The 20020-nt window shown below is 39.9% G+C and overlaps 1 protein-coding gene across 2 annotated transcripts in view; it reads left to right on the top strand.

Annotated features, from left to right (window-relative positions):
- The first annotated feature begins 541 nt into the window (after positions 1–541).
- Positions 542–20020, top strand: part of LOC105485316 (myosin XVI) — a 703391-nt gene continuing 683912 nt past the window's right edge. The window contains exon 1 of one of the 2 annotated variants that reach the window (XM_011747599.2): positions 542–759. The gene's annotated coding sequence lies outside the window, so the exon portion shown is untranslated. The remainder of the gene's footprint in view (positions 760–20020) is intronic. The other variant, XM_071081051.1, reaches the window with a different exon arrangement.

Below are 20020 nucleotides of genomic sequence, written 5' to 3'. Positions count from 1 at the left end.
CCAGAGAGGGCGAAAGACTGTTACGGCCTCTGTAGCTTTAAAAGGGGTCACTCATTTCATCTGGTAACCACTGCCACAGTCCCCGCAATGGCCTTTGTTCTGTTCGGACTGCCCAGGGGGACCTCGGCTGCAGGTCACAGCTCTGGGCACTCCCTTCCCCTCCAGCTCCCGGGATCTTGCTGAAGTGGAGACGGAAAAGTTTCAGGAGTGAGCTACGTTCTTAGAATTGTAGCAGAGAGACAGGCGGGAGAGAGCGGAGAGGATCGGAGGGCAGGAGCGCAGAGAGGCGCGGTCTCCAGGAACGCGCGGGGGAGCGTGGAAAGGAGGGCGCCGGAGACTGGGGGGCTGCCCGGGCGGGAATTAGAAGCCAGGCGGGTTCAGCGTCCTGGGCGCGGCAGGAAAGTGACCCACAGAGCGAGGCGCGGCGCCCCGGGAGCTGGAGCCCAGCCCCACGACCCGCTCTGCGGCGGGCACCACGCGGGGGGCGCGCGGGGAGGGGAGAGGCGGGGCCGGCGGGGACTGTGTCGCCGCCGACGCCGCGGCTGCGGGTCGCAGAGGCGGGCAGAGAGAGCCGCCACCGAGCGGGTGGCGGAGCCGTCCCCAGCCTCCAGCCGGCCTGGCTGCGCGCATCTGCGCCGGCCCCGGGCACAGGGGCAACTGCCGACCCCCTCACCCGCTGCGCGGGGCTGGTCTCCGAGCCGAGTCCTGGCCATCGCCGCGTCGCCCGGCCCCCGGCTCCCGCGGACCCTTCTCCGGCAGGTAGGGGCGTCGGCGGGGCGCTGCGCGCGGTCCCAGCGCGGAGAACGCGGCGGGGCAGCCTCTCCGAGTCTGGAGGTCGGCGGGGCGCAGAGGCTGTTCTGCGCGGCCGGGCTGGGGACGCCGGGAGGGTGTCGGGGGTCGGACCTGAGGCGCTGGGTCTCCACCCAGAGTTCCCGCACGGTGAGGACTGGACGCGCCTGGGGGGCGTGGAGAGGAGGCTTGTCGGTTCCTTCCTGGGAAAGGAATCGCGGGGACTTCCCAACCGCTGGGATGCACAAGCCGAGGAGGCTGGGAGTAGAAGCCTTCTGAACTCTGGACCTGCCCCAGAAGGAGGGGGCGAAACTGGCCATTTCGAGGGACGCGGAAGCCCCGTTGCTAAGGGAGATGGGGGAAGCGGCGTGGTCACCTACACAACCGCGCAGTGGGGGCTCTGCTTCCTCCTCTGTTTCTTTGGGGATGGAAAAGAGAGCAGAACAAAGATGTAGGGTGAAGGAGGGCTCCCCAGCTGTTGCCTCTTCCGCGGATCCTGCTGACCCCTCTGCGCGACCCCCGCTGGGCAGTGTCAGCTCCATTGTCTCAGAGGCCGGCGGCCAAGTGAGGGGCTGGTCTCACCGGGGGGCGCCGAGCCTCAGCGCACCGCCCCGTCTTCCCCGGCTGCAGAAAACCACTAGGCCGGTGGAAGTGCTCCGTTTAATTGGTCCCTAGTACGCCCCCGAAAGGAAATGGAGACGATTTCCATCAAGTTCTTTTAGTATTTCTGTCATTTACAGAAAAGCTACTCACATGTGGCTCAGATGTCTGTGTGGGGGTTGTGAGCCAGGGCATTAAAATTGGGTGTTAACCGTTTGCCACTCAGAAGAATTATTAGCCATTGGAGGAGGAGCGGTTTCTCTTGCTAAGCAGGGTCAAGTGAAACTTGGCTGCTTTGAATCAGCCAGAGGAGTAAATGAGCCGAGGACTGGCCTGCGGCTTCCAAAGGCAGAAGCGCAAGGGAAGCCCGGAGCCTCTTCTGAGTAGTGGCTTTCTCTGCGAATCTCATGCAGTCTCTGGAGTCTGTGTTGGAATGAAGGTTAAAGCATTTACAACACGCGTTTGCCATGTGTTCTTGGGAGTATTTCTGACGCTCCTGCGGTCTATCCATGCATCTCCCAGTGCTTTTCACTTAGAATCTAGAGGAAAAACAAGGGATCCCAAAGTCGTCAATGAGATCCTGAGATCAAAGCCACATGACTGAGGAGGGGCCAACCACAGATTCACTGGGACAACCAGCTTTTTTCTTGTGTGATTATTGCATAGCTACCAGAATAAATTACACTTTCCTCTTAGTATTTTTAATTTGTAGAAGCCTTGAAGGTAATTTGTCATCTGTGGATTAAGGGTGCTCTAAAACATGTCTATTGGTCTGTTTGAAGTTATTTTAGTTTGTTAATATTATACAAGCATATGTGACATATACTTAACACTATCACATGTGATTAACTTTTGTAAGCTTATGAGGTTTACATATGATGGACGTTTTAAAAACAGTATACACAGCAATGCATTACAGATGGCATATGTTCCAGGGACCATACTACTAGCTATAAAAATCATCCAGAGTGTGATATTTATTTACTGAAGGAAAAATATGTTTAACCAATACAATTTTATCTAGAGGGCAGAATGCTATGGTTGGGTTTATCTGTGTACTATGAGAATTGGGAGGGGAAATTTAATAAAGTAAAATGATTTGTTTAGTATACATTAAAATAGCTAAAATATTTTGCACATGCAATTAATACTGTAAAGGTTTCTGCCCCTCTCCTCCACCCCCCTGGCCTGAGAATGCTCGAAGATACAAGCCCCACCTGCTGCTGTGCTGGGTCATGAATGTAATCTGTGGGTAAGTTAGTGGCCTGTGGATAAAGGACAGTGTACACTGTATACAAGCTGGCTGCACAACCCCAATGTTCTTGAAGGAGACTGAATAAAAATAGAAATATTGCCTTCTCCTTGAGAAATCAGAAAATAAAATCTGTTGGGGAAAGCCACAATCATACATAGAATCATATATGATCCAAATATATGTGTATATGTGTGTATCTCTATGTGTGTACATAACTTGCAGGTCTTAAATGTGTTAAAACATGTACATAAGTGAGAAGAGATATGGTATTGGAACTGTGATATCTGAAAATCATACTTTAGGCTTGTCCTCAGCTGAGCACCTCAAAAATGTGTCTGCCCTTTCTGGATCTCATCACATCACCAGGGCAAATCCAGGCCAATGAGAACACATGTTCATAGAATGAGAAAATGCTGGGGTAGAACGGTACTTTCAAAATGTTCTGTTCAAGCTTGCTCTACTCCAAATGAAGGCAAAGAGGTCCAGAAGACTTAGGTAATATTTTTTTCAAGATCGCACAGCTAGATATTGGCAAGGATGCTGGATCTTGCTGTTTTCACCAGACTGGAGTGGTAGATGTGTAGGGAGAGAGAGTGATTTGATTACTTTCTCCCGAGAAAAGGGCTGGCCAGTGAAACCTGCCACAGACGTATTGCCTCTTGCTCCTTTCCTTACACCCTTCCTGTGTGGTTCTCTGCCCACCACCCTTTCTTCTACATTCTGCTCTGTACTAGAAATAACACATTTTCTTTAAGATTTCCAGACAGCAAAGAGTGAGCATGTGAGGAGAACAAGGAAAACTTACTGAGATTAAAATGCATACAGTTTAACCAGTTGGTCTTTAAAAATTTTTTAAGCCAGGGAGTATAAGCAAATGATTTTCACCTGAATTCCACTGAGACAAGGACACAGTCCTAGAAGAAGAAATGTCATTACTCTTAGAAACTGAAAAGCTCACAGTAACAACACCTTACCTGTCCCAAAGACGCTTTTCCATTTAATATCTCATTTGATCCTCACAAGTGCCCTGTCTAGATGTAGTGCAGGCACACTCATTCCACATTGCCAATTTCCTATGACTGAATTCTGGTCCTTCTCCTTCTTACAGATGTCCCCAGGCAAAATTAGGGCTTCTTCTGGGGCTATGATACATGTGGGTGATTACCACCCTGTAACATCTGTTGTCTTAATTTAAGTCTGTTTTCATCTTTGTATCCTAATAGCCTGCCCTGGATGTGCTATTCAGTAAGGATTCAGTCAATGCTTTCAGAGCATTGTTGACTCATGAGTTAATTGAGATCAAACATTTATACTCAACTTACCTGTTTTAAGCATGGGGGTTTTTTTTTGTTTTTTTTTTTTTTCAAGAGAATGTGCTAAATAATTTTCAGACAATGTAAAATTATAAAAATTTATTAACAATTTTGTAGTGACATTTCCTGAAAATGAGTAGTCATTCAAGTATGCAGGACCCTGACTTTGAAGACTGTAAACTTCTAAGGACTGGCGAGGTGTGCTCCTTGGGATGCCAACTCTAGATTTTCTGCAGTTGCCCAATAAGAAGTAGATTCCCTGGCCTGTCCCAGGCCTACGGAATCAGAATCTGGGGCTGGGACCACAGCCTTCCTCTGAGTCATTTACAGGAGCACACTGCGTTTGAGAACACAGTGGATGGTCTTTCAAAAATGTACACTGGGCGCACCCCCAACCCCCCATCTAGCTAGAGCCACTTCTTTTCCCATTTATGTAGGAATCTGCAAAGATTTTCTTACTTTGTTAGTTTTATGTTATTATAATAACTAGGAAGATGTGACAATAAACCAGGCCATTAATTCCAAGGAAGTTTAGGTTTATATTCTCAACTGTGACTACAAGTAAACATGGATGAAATATTGGTAAACTCTAAGTGGTAGGATCAAATCAACTCATTTCTTGTATATCCCACACAGGATTACAATTCTTTGTATATAATTATGTTTTTTAAAATAACTATGTTAAGTGACTTGTTCTTTATAATTTCTGCGATGTGCTTATTTCTGTGGTCAGAGAAACCTGGGCACAGGCGTTGCGGTTCCCTCCCTCCGCTTCATGGAAGTCCACTCCTGAGCTCTCCTCAGCCTGGCGTCTCCCTGGAACGGCCCCTCCCTTGCTCAGCTCCGGTGGCCCCTCCCTTCCCGTCTTTCCTGTGGTCTCAAGTGTCTCCCGCACCTCTTGGTGGGTGCCTGTGCCTGGGATCCACATATGCATCTCCAGTCCTGACCTGGAGGTTCCATACCACACCTGACTCCTCATATCCACACTGGAATCCTAATCTCGATTGTTCTCTCTAGGCCGGCCTCTGTTATTCCTGTTGATTCCTGGGCGTTTTTTGTTTGTTTGTTTGTTTGTTTGTTTTTTTGAGGCGGAGTCTTGCTCTGTCACCCTGGCTGGAGTGCAGTGGTGCAATCTCGTCTCACTGCAACCTCTGCCTCCCGGGTTCAAGCGATTCTCCTGCCTCAGCCTCCCGAGTAGCTGGGATTACAGGTGCCCGCCACCACACCCAGCTAATTTTTGTATTTTTAGTAGAGATGGGGTTTCACTGTATGGGTCAGGCTGGTCTCAAACTCCCGACCTCATGATCCGCTCGCCTTGGCCTCTCAAAGTGCCGGGATTACAAGCGTGAGCCACCTCGCCCAGACTTGATTCCTGTTTGTTGTTTTGTTTCCTGCTGTTTTTCTTCTTCCTTTCCCTCCCCCACATCCCATTTTCCATTAGTCATCAAGTCTTTACAATGTGTCTTACAGATATGACTGAGATGAGTCTTCTTTATTCTGACCTTTTAGGACTGCCCTGGATCCAATCTTCATCATGCCCTGTCAGGGCTAAGGGACTAGGCCCTAATTCATCTTCCTGCTCCAGTCTTACAGTTGCCAGAGTGATTTATCTTAAATGCAAATTTAGCCATGAAACCTTCTGGCTTAAAAGACTTGAATGATTTCCTATCATCTGCAGCATAAAGTGCCTGCTCCTCCCCACGACAGACACCTTCTTGACCCATTCTCTGCCCAGCTCCAGCCTCCTCTGACACCTCTCCCAACTCACATCCCTGCGTTTCACAACACCGAGGTCCTTGTTCTCTACGTGGAACTTAGCATTTCTGAATATACTGACTTTATTCATCCCCCTGAACACTGGGCATGAGCTGCTTCTAGCTTTGTTCAGCTGGAATCAAATCCGGATCATCTTCCCCCAAACACCCCACTTCATAGAGGTCCCTCTTCTGCCTCTTCTGCTGCCTGCCCATCTTCGCTGTTAACCTGTAGTATATCGCACTTGCTGAAACGCCGGACTTTCCCCGGCACTGTGGTTACTGCTTCTTACTCATCTCTGTGTGTCTGGATTGGGTTGGTGTTACATGAATGGATATGAACACTGCAGAAGATAAAAGCGAGCTGCTCTCGAGGCAAGAGTGCCTGGGGGAGATTCTAGCTTCAACAGCTCCCTAAGCTCTCCCTAGGGACCCTCTGTCTCACCTGTTATTGTATCTGTCCTCTGCCGGTAACCCCGGGTCCCACCGTATTCATCCTCTGACACTCATCTGCTTCTCCCTTCCATAAAAGACATCTGCTCCTTCCACAGATGAGGAAAAGAAAACTCAGAGACTGAATCACTTCTTCAGAGTTACACTGCTAGCTTAGGGTAGATCCGGACTTGCCAAAAGGGCTGATTACTTACCCTGTGCTCTTTGCGCGTTTTAAAAGAAGAAAACTGGCTTTTTAAACAAGTGCCATATAGAAAACCATCTATAGCTGGAGACAAGAAGCCACTACTTGTGGGCCAGTTCCAACCTCGACCTGTTTGTGTACAGCCAGTAAGCTAAACATGTCGTTTGCACTTTTAAAATATGGAAGAAAAACCCAAACCAAATAAAGAATGTGTGACCAACTGAGACTCTGCAGCCAGTGCAGCCTAAAGTATTTACTCTCTGGCCTTTTACAGAAAATGTTTGCTGAACCCTGATCATGGGAATAATGAGACCTGAACATGATGTTTAGTATAATTTATGAGGTAGCTGACTTGGGCAAATAATTGTGATGCCAGAAAAGACTGGACATATAAAAATAAGTTGTAATCCCAGTACTTTGGGAGGCCGAGGCAGGCGGATCACGAGCTCAGGAGATCAAGACCATCCTGGCTAACATGGTGAAACCCCTTCTCTACTAAAAATACAAAAAATTAGCTGGGCATGGTGGCGGTGCCTGTAGTCCCAACTACTCGGGAGGCTGGGGCAGGAGAGTTGCTTGTACCTGGGAAGTGGAGGTTGCAGTGAGCTGAGATTGAGCCACTGCATTCCACCCTGGGTGACAGAATGAGACTCCGTCTCAAAAAAAAAAAATAACTAAATAAATGAATGAATAAATAAATACATAAAATAACTTGTAGATTTATTGAATTTTAAGAAAAAAATGAAAGGAAAAGCCATAGTATATTTAAATACTTGATGTCATATTTATTTCTTATTTTTGATGCTTATTATTTATCCACAACTATTTAGCATAATAGACATAATTTTCATTAATGTAAGTAAAGTTAATTCCTCATCAAATCATTCTGGTAATTTTTGGTTAAAAATGCTTGAAGGTATAGATAACAGTGAGTTTGATGTTTAAATTATCATAAGCTGAATTGAATTATCAATTCAAATTGATATTTGAATATCCTCTTTAACCAAAATGTTGAAAACATTTTAATGTTATTTTTATTACTGAAATTAGTTGATATTTTTAAAATAAACCCAGGAGGCTAAAAACTGTAGAATGTGGTACTGTGTGCCTTTAATGAACAGATTTGAAATATTAAATAATTTCATTAAGAATGATAAAGTCTTATCCAAGCTTACTAATTTTTTTTCTAATTTAGATGATTGGTTATAAGCAGCTGAGTAATATGTGGTTGGAGTCCCTGGGTTGAAATCATTTCATGAGCTCTCAAATCTTCTTTTGAAAAGTCTATTAATATGCCTTTTATCTTTATTATCTGAAACAGAGAGCCATTAACTTTACATTCATTGCAGAGATTTAGATCTATATGCAAGAGCAAGACAAAAGAAATTTGGCCTAAGAAATAAAGAACGTTAGTAGGACAGAATTCTGAGAATATATTTTTATATAGGGTGTAGCTCGCTATTTTCATTTTAGTGTGTAGAAACAAGTTTTCTGGAGTGAACCTAAGACAGGTTATTTCTAAGGAAGGGAGTTTGCTAAAGTTATAGATATATAAGTGTTCAGGCAAGGATGATATATGGGGTTTCCCTAATACATACTATAAAACAGACATTGAAGCAGGAAATTGCAATATAGTATAATATGGTCAATAAGGTCAATAATATGGTCAGTCTTCTCCACCTCAAGCTGGAGAAGATTCCTGTTCTGCATCTCAATTCTCTGAGATGGTGAATATGTGGAAAACCTTTCCTAGGCCTCACCTGTGAAATGGTACATGCTCAGTGCAAGCAACAAGAGCTGCAAGGCAGGGGCCAACCTCTGCCAGGAGCCGACGGTATAAAAACCATCAAGATGATTTCAAAGCGGAACTGTTCTTCATAATTGTGGCCCCAATTTTCTTCATCAAGGAGAAGCAGCTCAAAAAAGTTGTTTTTTTTTTTTTTTTTAAAGGTCAGAATCTTGGATTAAAGCCAAAGATAGGTGAGGAAATTAAAACAAAAATTTATTTAGCTCTTTGAAAACCATTCAGGTTAGGCTCAAGTTAATCCTATGCCAGGAGACTGAAAGAATTGCAAATGTGTCTTTGCAGGTGCTACTTGTAATCTTTGGGACATGATAGAGAATTAAAGAAATGCCAGAAAACGGGGTAGGTCAGATGAGCTGCATAAAGAAGCATCCTTGATGATATGAGGTGGTACATAGAATCACATCAAAAATAAATTATATATGTAATATATATGCACACATCACAAATGCTTTTTAAACGTTTAAAACATGAGGAGCTAAAATATATCACAAAAGTCATTGCAAAGAAACCTGATGACCTAGACTTTAAAGAAAGCCAGAAAAAATTAATGTGAGACATTGCTTATCTATAACATTAGGAATCTGGACTAAATAATTTCCAGGGTTCCTATGTTCTAAGAATTTATCATAGGTTTTATTATTTTTGCCTTTACTTGGTGTCAGTTTTTTAAAATTGTGGTAAAAAACACAACAAAATACATCATTTTAATCATTTCAAAGTGCACAGTGCACTAATGTTAACTATATGGGCATTTTTGAGCTACAGATCTCTAGAAGGTGTTTTGTTTGTTTGTTTGTTTGTTTGAGATGGAGTCTAGCTCTGTCACCCAGGTTGGAGTGCAGTGGCACAATCTCAGCTCACTGCAACCTCCGCCTCCCAGGTTTAAGCGATTCTTCTGCCTCAGCCTCTCAAGTAGCTGGGACTACAGGCGTGTACCACCACGCCCAGCTAATTTTTGTAGTTTTAGTAGAGATGGGGTTTCACCATGTTGGCCAGGATAGTCTCGATCTCTTGACCTTGTGATTAGCCTGCCTCAGCCTGCCAAAGTACTGGAATTACAGGCATGAGCCACCTGTAACCACACCTGTAATGTGTGGTTACATTCTATTTGCTGTTTTTATGAGTTGACTATTCTAGGTTCTTCATTTAAGTGGAATAATGCAGTATTTGATATTTTGTAACTGTTTTTTTCATTTAGCATAACGTTCTCAGGATTCATCTATGTTCTAGTCTATGACTACATTTCCTTAACTTTTAAGGCTGAATAATACTCCATTGTTGTGGGTAGGCCACATTTTCTTCATCCATTTATCTGTTGATAGAAATTTAAGTTGCTTTCACCTTGGCTTTTGTGAATAATCCTGCAATGAGCATGGGTGTGCAAGTATCTCTTCAAGATTCTGTTTTCAATTCTTTTGTATTAAAACCCAAGAAGTAGGATTCCTGAATCATAAGGTAATTCTACTTTTAATTTTTTGAGGAACTCCTAAACTGTTTTCCATAGTGGCTGCACCATTTTACATCTCCACCAAAAGTGCACGGGAGTTCCAGTTTCTCCATATCTTCACCAGCACTTGTTATTTTCTGGTTTTTTTTTTTGTTGTTGTTGTTTGCTTATTTGTTTGATAGTGGCCATTCTAATAAGGGTAAGGTCATATGTCATTGTGGTTTTAATTTGCATTTCCCTGATGATTAATGATGTCAAACATCTTTTCATAAACTTTTTGTTCATTTGTATATCCTCTTTAGAGAAAGGTTATTCAAATCCTTTGTCCATTTTTTAATCAGGTCATTTGATTTTTTTTTTTGTAACTGATTTGTGAGAGCTCTTTATATATACTGGATATTAAACTTTTATCAGATACATGGCTTGAAAATATTTTCTCCCATTCCATAGGCTTTTTTTAGTCTTTTAATGATCTCCTTTGCTGCACAGATTTTTGATTTGATGTAGTCCTATGTGTCAATTTTTGCTTTTGTTGCCTGTGCTTTGGTGTCATCAAGAAATCATTGTCAAATCAAAGTCACAAGGTTTTCTTCATATTTTTTTTCTAGATGTATATGGTTTCAGATCCTACATTTTTGTCTTTAATCCATTTAGAGTTGTTTTTTTTGTAGCATAAGGTAAAGATCAAATGTCATTGCCTTTCAAGTGGATAACTAGTTTTCCAACACCATTTGTGGAAGATACTGTTCTTTCCCCATTGTGTAGTCTTGGCACTTTTGTTGAAGATTATTTGACTATATACACAAGGATTTATTCCGGGCTCTCTATTTGGTTCCATTTGTCTTTATGTCTGTTTTTATGCCAGTGCCATACTGTCTTGATTACTGTAGATTTTAACATGTTTTAAAAACAGAAAGTATAAGGCCTCCAGCTTTATTCTTTTTTTCTCAGTGTTGTTTGGGATCTTTGGGGTCCTTTGAGATCCCATATAAATTTTATAATTTCTTTACAATTTTTGATAAAAAATGCCATTGGGACTCTAATAGGATTGTATTGAATTTGTGTCTTACTTTGAATATTACTTGTATTTTAACAATATTAAATCTTCCAATCCATGAATACAGGATATCTTTCCATTTATTTGTGTCTTCATAAATTTCTTTCAGCAACATTTTTTAGTGTATAGATCTTTTACCTCTTTGGCTGAGTTTATTCCTAAGCATTTTATTCTTTTTTGATGCTATTGTAAATGGCATCATTTTTAAAATTTCATTGTTGGATTCTTCATTGTTAGTATATAGAAAAGCAACTTATTTTTGCATGTTAATTTTGGATCCTGCGACTTTAGTGATTTCATTTATTAGTTCTAACACTTTGCACATGTGTGTGTATGTGTGTGTGTGTTTGCGCATAGTCTAGAATTTTCTACATACAGAATTAGCTGTTAATGGAGATAAGTTTACTTCTTCCTTTACAATTTGAATGTCTTTCGTTTCTTTTTCTTGCCTAGTTTCTCTGGTTAGGACTTCTGGTACTATGTTGAATAGAAGTGGCAAGAGTGGGCCTCTTGCTTTGTTTCTGATCTCAAAGAAAACACATTCAGTTTTTCACTGTTTTCACTGTTGAGTGTGATGTTAGCTGTAGGCTTTTCATATATGACCTTTATTATGTTGAGGCAATTTCCTTTCTAGTTTGTTGAATTTTTTTTTACCATGAAAAGGTGTTGAATTTTGCCAAATGCTTTTTCTTTATCAATTGAGATCATGTAATTTTTTTATATCTCATTCTGATAATGTGGTGTTTTACACTGATTTATGTTTGTATGTTGAACCATTCTTACATTACAGGAATTAATCCCACTTGATCATGGTGTATGACCTAATCCTAACCCTAACCATTCTTCTCTTGTCATGTTGGGCAGCAGCAGTGAGTCACAGTTCTTAGCCATGAATCCTTGACTTAAAATATTTTCAACTTACGATGGGTTTATGGGACTATCATAAACCAAGGAGCATCTGTGTATTTAACTTTGCCAGAGAGCTTTATATTTTTATAGGCTTTCATGTTGCTATCTAACACCTTTGCATTTCAACTTTGAAGGGACTCCCTTTAATGTTTCTCTTAAGGCAGGTCTGGTGGTGATGAACTCCTTTAGCTTTTGGTTGTGTAAGAAAGTTTTTATTTCTTCCTCATTTTTGAACAACAGTTTTGCCACATGTAATATTCTTGCTTGCTAGGTTTTTTAAAAAAATAACTTTGAATATATCATTCCATTTTCTTCTGGCCTGTAAGATTTCTTATGAGAAACCCACTGATAATCTTATGGGAGCTCCCTTTGATGTACCAAGTTACATATTCTTTCTGCTTTCAAGATTCTTTCTGTCTTTGACTTTTGCCAGTTTGATTATAATGTGTCTCTGTGTCATTTTGGATTTATCAGAGTTGTAGTGTGTTTAACTTCTTAAATTTGGATGTCTATTTTCATCCTGAGATTAGAGAAGTTTCCAGCCATTATTTATTCAGATAAGCTGTCTGCCCATTTCTCTTTTCTTCTGGGTCTCTCATAATGCATATATTGGCCCAGTCAATGATGTCTCATAAGTATCTTAAGATTTCTTCATTTCTATCTGATTGTTATTACAGAAAATAATATCACTTATATTACTATCTACCTCCTGATTAGGTAACTTCAAATGACTTGTCCTCAAGTTCACCTTTTTTTTTCTTTTGCTTGGCCAAGTCTGCTATTGAACATTTATAGTGAATTTTTCAGTTCAGTTATATATTTAAAGTCCAGAAGTTTTTTTAAACATACAATTCCTATCTCTTTGTTGATATTCTCTTTTGGTTCACACATAGGTTTCTGGATTTTTTTCTTATTTGTTTATCTGTCTTATTTAAACTCATTAAGCTGCTATAAGGTAGCTATTTCAAATTATTTGTTACATAATTCATAGATCTCAGTTTCTTTAGGGTTGAATTCTGGAGATTTATTTTGTTCTTTTGATTGGGCCAAATTTCCCTTTTTCTTTGTAAGCCTTGCAGTTTTTTTTTTTTCTTGCGGAGACTTGGGTATTTGGAATAAAAAAAAAAAAAAAAAAGCTATCTTTCTTAGTCTTTATGGACTAGCTTTATACTGAGGAAAACTACACTAGTCAGCCCAGCTAGAGCTTCTGGAGGCCTCTCAAAGCTTTTTTGGGATGCACTTTCTCTGGCTAGTATGCGTAATTTTCCAGAGAGGTTTGCTTGTTTCTTTTCTAGGAGTTCGTAATCTCCTGCTCCCTCTGGTGTTTATCTTGGTTGCTGCTTCAGCAAGCCTACAGTTCTCTTTTGTTCTCAGTGGCTCCCAGGGATCTAAAGTATGCAAGTTTTGTCAGGATTCTAAATCAGGTTAATGAGAGATCAGTGTCTTGGTATCTCCTGAAAGCCCTAACATTGGATGCATTTTTTCCTCCTTCTCTTTCCCTCCTGAGAGAGAAGCTGAGTTGAGAATTTTCTCCCAGCTGTGCTGAGCTCAGCCAGCTTGGGGTAGAGGGAGGGAGGGTAGAATGTAAAGGCTTTTCTTACCCATTTCAGTGCAGATATTCTTGAAGTTGCATTCCCTGAGAGTACTGCAGCTTCTTCACTGGTTTCTGGAGTTCTCGTAAAGGTGTTTTGGTTCATATGTTGCTTTTTAGACAATGTCTTTTTGGGAGAGTGAGAGATGGGACTTACTATTCAGTTATCTTGTTATCATTCCATAGACTGGAATTTAACTCAATTTTAGCCAGATGTTCTGCAAACTTTCCTGGATTTTCCAGAGGACACCACTGCTTTCATCAGCTGTGATTCCTATTTGTGGACAGGAGAAACTGAGTAAGATGAGAAACGCTGAGCTAAACCAGGTTACTTTAAAACAAAATATTTAATAAACCAGTGTTAGCCTTAGACCATCAAAGATTAATTTTAGTAAAAGATAGTTAAAAGAACAGGCAGAGGGATCTGAAACTTTCAGGGAGTAATATAAGCAGAGGACTGATCAACGTCAAATAATGAAAGACCAACAGAAACGGAATTGGAATCCCAGATAAACATCAAGACCAGTATGATACTTGTACAACATGAAGGAGTATTTTTAAGTGGAGATTTCTCTCGTACAGAAACTAGAGAAAGGGTTTTTGGTTGTTAATAGAAACGTTACAAAGTCCAAATAATTCAGAAGAAAAAAATGAAAGAATTCATAATCCTACTGCTCTATGGAAAGCTACACTTTACACTTTGCTGTACATTTTTCCCTAATGTTGAATGTACGATTGTGTGTACATGTATGTGTGCATATGAGAATATACAAGTTAGCATTAATTTCACTCTTTCCCCGTAATGTAATAACCACATGGTTTGAATGAGATTGGTCCAACTCGAGCTCTAAAAGTGGGCTATCATTGGCTTAAGTTGATCAGCATAATCTTGCTCGCTCTGATGACTTTATTTTACCTTTGGTCATTTTTCAAGTTTAAGAACGTGACCCAACTGAGTGTGGCCCAGGACTTTTCTTGCATCATGGACTCTCTCTTTCTCTTCCCCCCCAACCCCAACATTGTTTTGCTACTGTCATGTTGCTGTCATCCCAGAAGACCTTTTATTACTAACGTTGCTACAAGATACAGCAGAAGTTGAGTGCGTTGAGTGAGAAGAGAAAGGGGCTAAAGCTATGGTCAAGTAATACCTGAAATAATCCCTAATATTAGTTATGCCCTAGAATGCTTATGGATTGCAGAAGGGTAGTCATGATAGTTAATTTTTATTTGTTTTTATTTGTTTGTTTTTGCTTTCGTTTTTTGTTTTTTGAGACAGAGTCTTGCTCTGTCAGCCAGGCTGGAGTGCAGTGGCGCGATCTCGGCTCACTGCAAGCTTCCTCTCCTGGGTTTGCGCCGTTCTCCCGCCTCAACCTCCCGAGTAGTTGGGACTAGAGACGCCCGCCACCATGCCTGGCTAATTTTTTTGTATTTTTAGTAGAGACAGGGTTTCACTGTGTTAGCCGCGATGGTCTCCATCTCCTGAACTCGTGATCCTCCTGCCACAGCCTCCCAAAGTGCTGGGATTACAGGCGTGAGCCCCCGTGCCCGGTAGACGGTTAATTTTTAAAAATTGATCTTAGTCTTTTGATTGAGAACTATAACACATACAGAGAAAAATGCATGTAATATACAGGCACACATAAGAAATTAGTATAAGGTAAACATGTATCAAGAAATAGACTATTATAAACCATTCCGCCATCCAGCATGCTTACTTTCATAGTATTTATTTATTTTGCTTTTCTCTATTCTTTTGTCACCTAAGTACACATGTCTAAGTGCTATAATTTTGTTTTGTGTGATTTTGAACTTTATATGAATAGAATTATTCATTTTTGCTGTATAGTCTGCAGGTTATTTGGTTTTTCTGCTGGGTACATTTATTCTTGTGAGTATACCAGAAGGTATTTAGTCATTCTGTGACTGGGATTTTGGTTTTTGTTTTTTTTTTTCCTGCCATTTGAGTGATTATGTTTTGCTTTGTTTTGTTTTCAGAGACAGGGTGTCACTCTGTTTCCCAGGCTGTAGTGCAGTGGTGCAATTGTAGCTTATTGTAGCCTCAAACTCGTGGGTTCAAGTGGTCCTCTCACCTCATCTTCTGAGCAGCTGGGATGGTAGGCATGCACCACTGTGTCCAGTTATTTAAAAATATTTTTGGAAAGACGAGATTTCACTGTATTTCTCAGGCTGGTCTTAAACTCCTGGCTTCAAGTGATTCTCTCACCTTGGCCTTGGAAAGTGCTGGGATTACACGCATGAGCCACCGCACCTGGCTGCATGTTGTGAATAATGCTGCTGTGTGGCGTCCTGGAATGCCCCCTGGATACATATGTGTACACATGTCTTTAAGGAGTGTGCCTAGAAGGGGAGGGTGAAATCATGTAAATTTTTAGAACCTTGGTTCTAAAACCTTGGAAATTTATTAGGGAGAATTGTAAGCCCTGCCGGTGAATTCAAAATATCAATGGCATATGTTCAGAATGTCAAGCACCTGTCTTTACAACAGACACTTGGAAAAATATGTGTGTATTAGTTAACTAATATTCAACATAACAAGAGCAGCTTCACCACAATTAATGTAGATACACTATTGAAATTGAAAGGCAATGTCTAATATCCCAAGTTGATGATTTTACTTTTAGAATAATATATTCATGTCAGGGAGCCATCTGTAGTTAAGAATTTTATAAACTAGAATACTGCCTCAGTCTGTTTGCTGGCTGTTGTAACCAGAATACCTTAGACTTGCTTATTTATAGACAACATAACTTTAGTCCTGGAGGCTGGGAAGCCCAAGAAAAGGCACCAGGAGATTTGGTGTCTAATGGGGGCTCTCTGCTTCATACATGGTGCCTTGTTATGGGGTCACTAGCACAAGGGGCAAAGGAGCTCGCTCCAGCCTCTGTTATGAGGCACTAAAACTCTTCATGAGGGTGGAACCCTCATGACTTTATCACGTCCCAAAGGCCTCACCTCCTGATATTATTCTGTTGCGTATTAGATGCCAACATATGAATTCTGGGGGGACACCCACATTCACACTGTGACAAGTATATACAGAGGAAATAAACTAGAATGGCTAAAGCCCAGAAAGAATAATGTGAAAAGTTTATCCTGGGAAGGTTTACCCTGTAAAAGGGTAGAAAAATGTAGTATCTTTTACATAGAAAAATGATTGTGCATAATTTGTTATCTATACAGTTGACCTCTGACCAATGGGTGGGGTTGGGGATGGTTGCATTAAGGCATCCTTAATATCTCATAATTTAACATAAATTGCGTTCTAATAATTCCAAGAAAAGGAAAATGAGATCTTACAACACATTTTGATACATCAAAAAGATGTTCCAACAGAAACAGGAATAGCATCTGCTTGAGATGTCTAAGATGTCCTGAGTTTAGTTGATGATTTTTCAGGGTCTTCTAAATATGTCTGCCTTCCCAGGAAGGCAGGAAGAATTTACAGACTCAAACAGCAAAATCCTGGGTAACCTTTAAAATATCCCACTGGAAGCATTTTTAAACGTTTTGAACAGAGAGGTGTTTCTGAGTCCTAAATTATAGCTTCCATTCACCATGTGTAATGTGACTTAGACAATTGCACCAGTTTTCCATACAAATAATTACTACTTGAAGAAGTGATAAAGTCAAAACAAAGGAAAAAGTAACCTCTAAGGACAGATATTTAAAAAACTGTTGGGTAAAATCACATGTTATAGTGAATAACTCTTAGTGTGGTCTGCTATATAGTTCTAGATGACCTCATTAGAACAATTTTAATAAGTAGAAAGAAATACAGTGTGGAGGGGTACTTATTGAGAAAAATAGAATATCAGAAATCAAAATGCCTTAGAAGTTCATGATTATTTTAATTTTCTAAGATAACTTAATGGAATTATACATCTCTATCGTGCCAAAGGATGCACACAAATTTAGTCATATGATCTCAAATTAACATACTTTTTCAAAAGAATAGAGACTCCGACTTTAAGCATCTTGGAATAGATGCTGCTGCTTTAAAGGTGTTGAAAATAGAAAAAAAAAAAAGAAATTTTATTTTGTGGATATTTCCATTAAAAGATCACTAGTATAAATACATTTCTTGAGTCTGCATCTTGGTCATCTTACCGGAGGCAAGAAGTTCAAATTTCACACAGGTGAGCACAGAATAGTTTAATCCTGCGGATGGCTCCAGGTCAGTGGCCAACAACGATTTGTAACATGCCAATGATGGTGTAGGGAAGCCAGCTCTCTCCACAGAGTGTGATCTGCTTTAGAAAGTAAAACAGGCTAGTGACTTTTTCTGCAGGATGGAAATCAATGTTCCCTTTTCTCTCTTTCTTTCTACTCCCACCCCTCTGGTTTTTCTCTTTCTTTCTCTGTTTGTTTCTTCCTTTTTTCTACTTCTGTTTTCTAATCTGTGGATTTGACTGCATTTAGTGGTTCTGTTCTCTTGATTCTGTGAAAGTACTGCATGTATAAGCCAGTTGGAAACTGATACAGATATCATAATAAATTTGAACACTGGAAATAATGGAAAAAAAACCACAAGTGTTGCTTGGCCAAAATAAGCAATATGCAAAATAACACACACACACACACACACACACACACCCCAGAAAAAAATCAAACTTTTACACTAAGTCCAGACATTCTTAAGAGCTTACAAAGGCTATCTAAACATCATGCAAGAATAACGACAGGAAGATCATTTGTAGGAGTCAAAGTAAATGTACCAGCGAATGACTCTTTTATGTCTTGTTTGCCTTAGGAAAAGGAATGGAAATTAGTGACATTATATAAAAAAACTGAAAACATAAGTTTTGAAAAGTTGAGTACTTGTACATTTCAATACTGTTCATGTTTTAATGATAAAATTGTTTTAATATACCATATCTAGAGGAAGCTTATTTTTTGACCCTGAGACTATAACCCTGGGGCCATCAGTTTACAAGATAGCAACTTACTATAATTACTTTTGAGTATATTTTCACTGAGAAAATAATAAATGTGAAGATAAAACTTTTAACATTCATTTTCTCTAGTTATACTTTCTTGTCTCCTTTCCTCTCTCCTCTCCTTTTTCTCTCTCCTTCTATGTGACTTGGGCAAGTCATTTAATATCACCATCATAGTGTTCTAATTTATAAATTATATGTCATAAGGTCTGCCTGGTCTGCTTCAGTTTTAGTGACAATCAAATGATGCATGTGAAAGTTATTTACAAAACTATAATATGCACACTATAATAGATGCATACACAATTATATATCTCTGAAGGTAAAATATGCAACTGAAATAGCAATGAAACCCCACGTCATTTTATTTGAAAAAATCCAATTTATATGTGATTAAAGATATAATCAGACCATATCTGGTTTTTAGATATTAGAGAATATTTCATCCCTTCATTGTAAACTTTAATCTCTCATTTTAGCAATTTGCAAATAAGTACTCATTTGGGGAATTATTAATCTTGATTCATTGCATTAATAAAATATGGCACATTGAACAAAATTGCTATTTGTCAAGGAGAAAATTGGTTAGTAAAAATCTATTGATAATCTGATACATTTTTACAATTTATTAAGTTAATACATGGAAATTTTCATCAGTGTCAGATACATTCAAGCCGATAAACTTTTAACACACCCTGTAGTATGGATGCATACAATTTAAACGCATAGAAGACAAATGAGATTACAATAGAATTAAAGTGTGCAGCGATCACATTGAACTAAATTCCATATGTATAGACAGTGAGCTTTCTCTTCCAATGATAACTCGCAGTGGATGTTCCCGATGCTTCTCTTCTCAGTCAGGAGAGGATTGGCATTAATTACAATTTGGGCTAAAGGGCCTCAAATAAGTCTGTGCAATGGGTAATTCCCATCTTCCACGTGTTCTTTCCTCCCACATCCCCATCCCTCTTTTTCCTTCTTTCCTTCCTTCCTTCCTTCCTTTCTCCCTCTTTCCTTCCTTTGCTTTTCTTCCTTCACTTCCTCCATTTCCTTTCTTTGTTTTCTTCTTCCTTTTATCCAAAATGTATATGGTTCTATTTTGCTAGGTGTGAGATGAAAGCAGCACAAGCTATATTCTCCAACCTTCTACAGTCAAACTGGAGAGGCTGGAAATGAACATGTGTGACAGCCTATCTCAGGAGGGGGAGACAACAGAAAGTGTTAGAGAAATTGAGGAAGAAGCAGATTAGTGAGACTAGAATAGATAAGGAGACTTCACGGGGGTGATGTACTTCTTAAAGGATGCCTGAAAGACAGATACAATTAGATGATATAAGTAATCAATACAGATTATGTAAGATTTTATGGTTATTAAATATTATTTTGCAAGTCAGCACTGGGTAGCAAGGAGAACAAACAATGAAAACTTTCAAAATGAATTCCAACTTATTTTAATTATCTACAAAGTCTGTTTTCAAAACAGCTATCTGTTAGAGGAAAAGATTCTTGTTTTTTAATTCTTTTGATCTCAAACATAATTGCCTATAATATAAATGTATTAGGTACCTGCATACTACTTACTGCAGTCACCTTTTGTGCAGCTGCCTGGTAAATAGCACTATTCAAACTGATAAGTGTGCTCTTTATGTCTGATAATCTGCCTCTGAACCTGACATTTGGGACCTTAAGTAGTTTTGCTTGTAAATGTAATTATGTTTAATGATCTGTTTTGTAAATAGAATGGCTTTTCTTTCCCATGACTAGTCAACTAAATCTGAATGTGGAAAAAAACAACAGAAGAAATGGAGCATTAGATATTTCAGAAAAAGTTACGATTTTGTATACATTTTATACTTTCTCTAGATTTACATTGAGTACAGTTTCATCATTATTAATCTCC

The sequence above is a fragment of the Macaca nemestrina genome, chromosome 16, assembly GCF_043159975.1.
Source record: "Macaca nemestrina isolate mMacNem1 chromosome 16, mMacNem.hap1, whole genome shotgun sequence".
Taxonomy (NCBI): domain Eukaryota; kingdom Metazoa; phylum Chordata; class Mammalia; order Primates; family Cercopithecidae; genus Macaca; species Macaca nemestrina.
The sequence above is the reverse complement of the archived record's forward strand: the minus strand, read 5'-3'. Positions and strand labels throughout refer to the sequence as shown.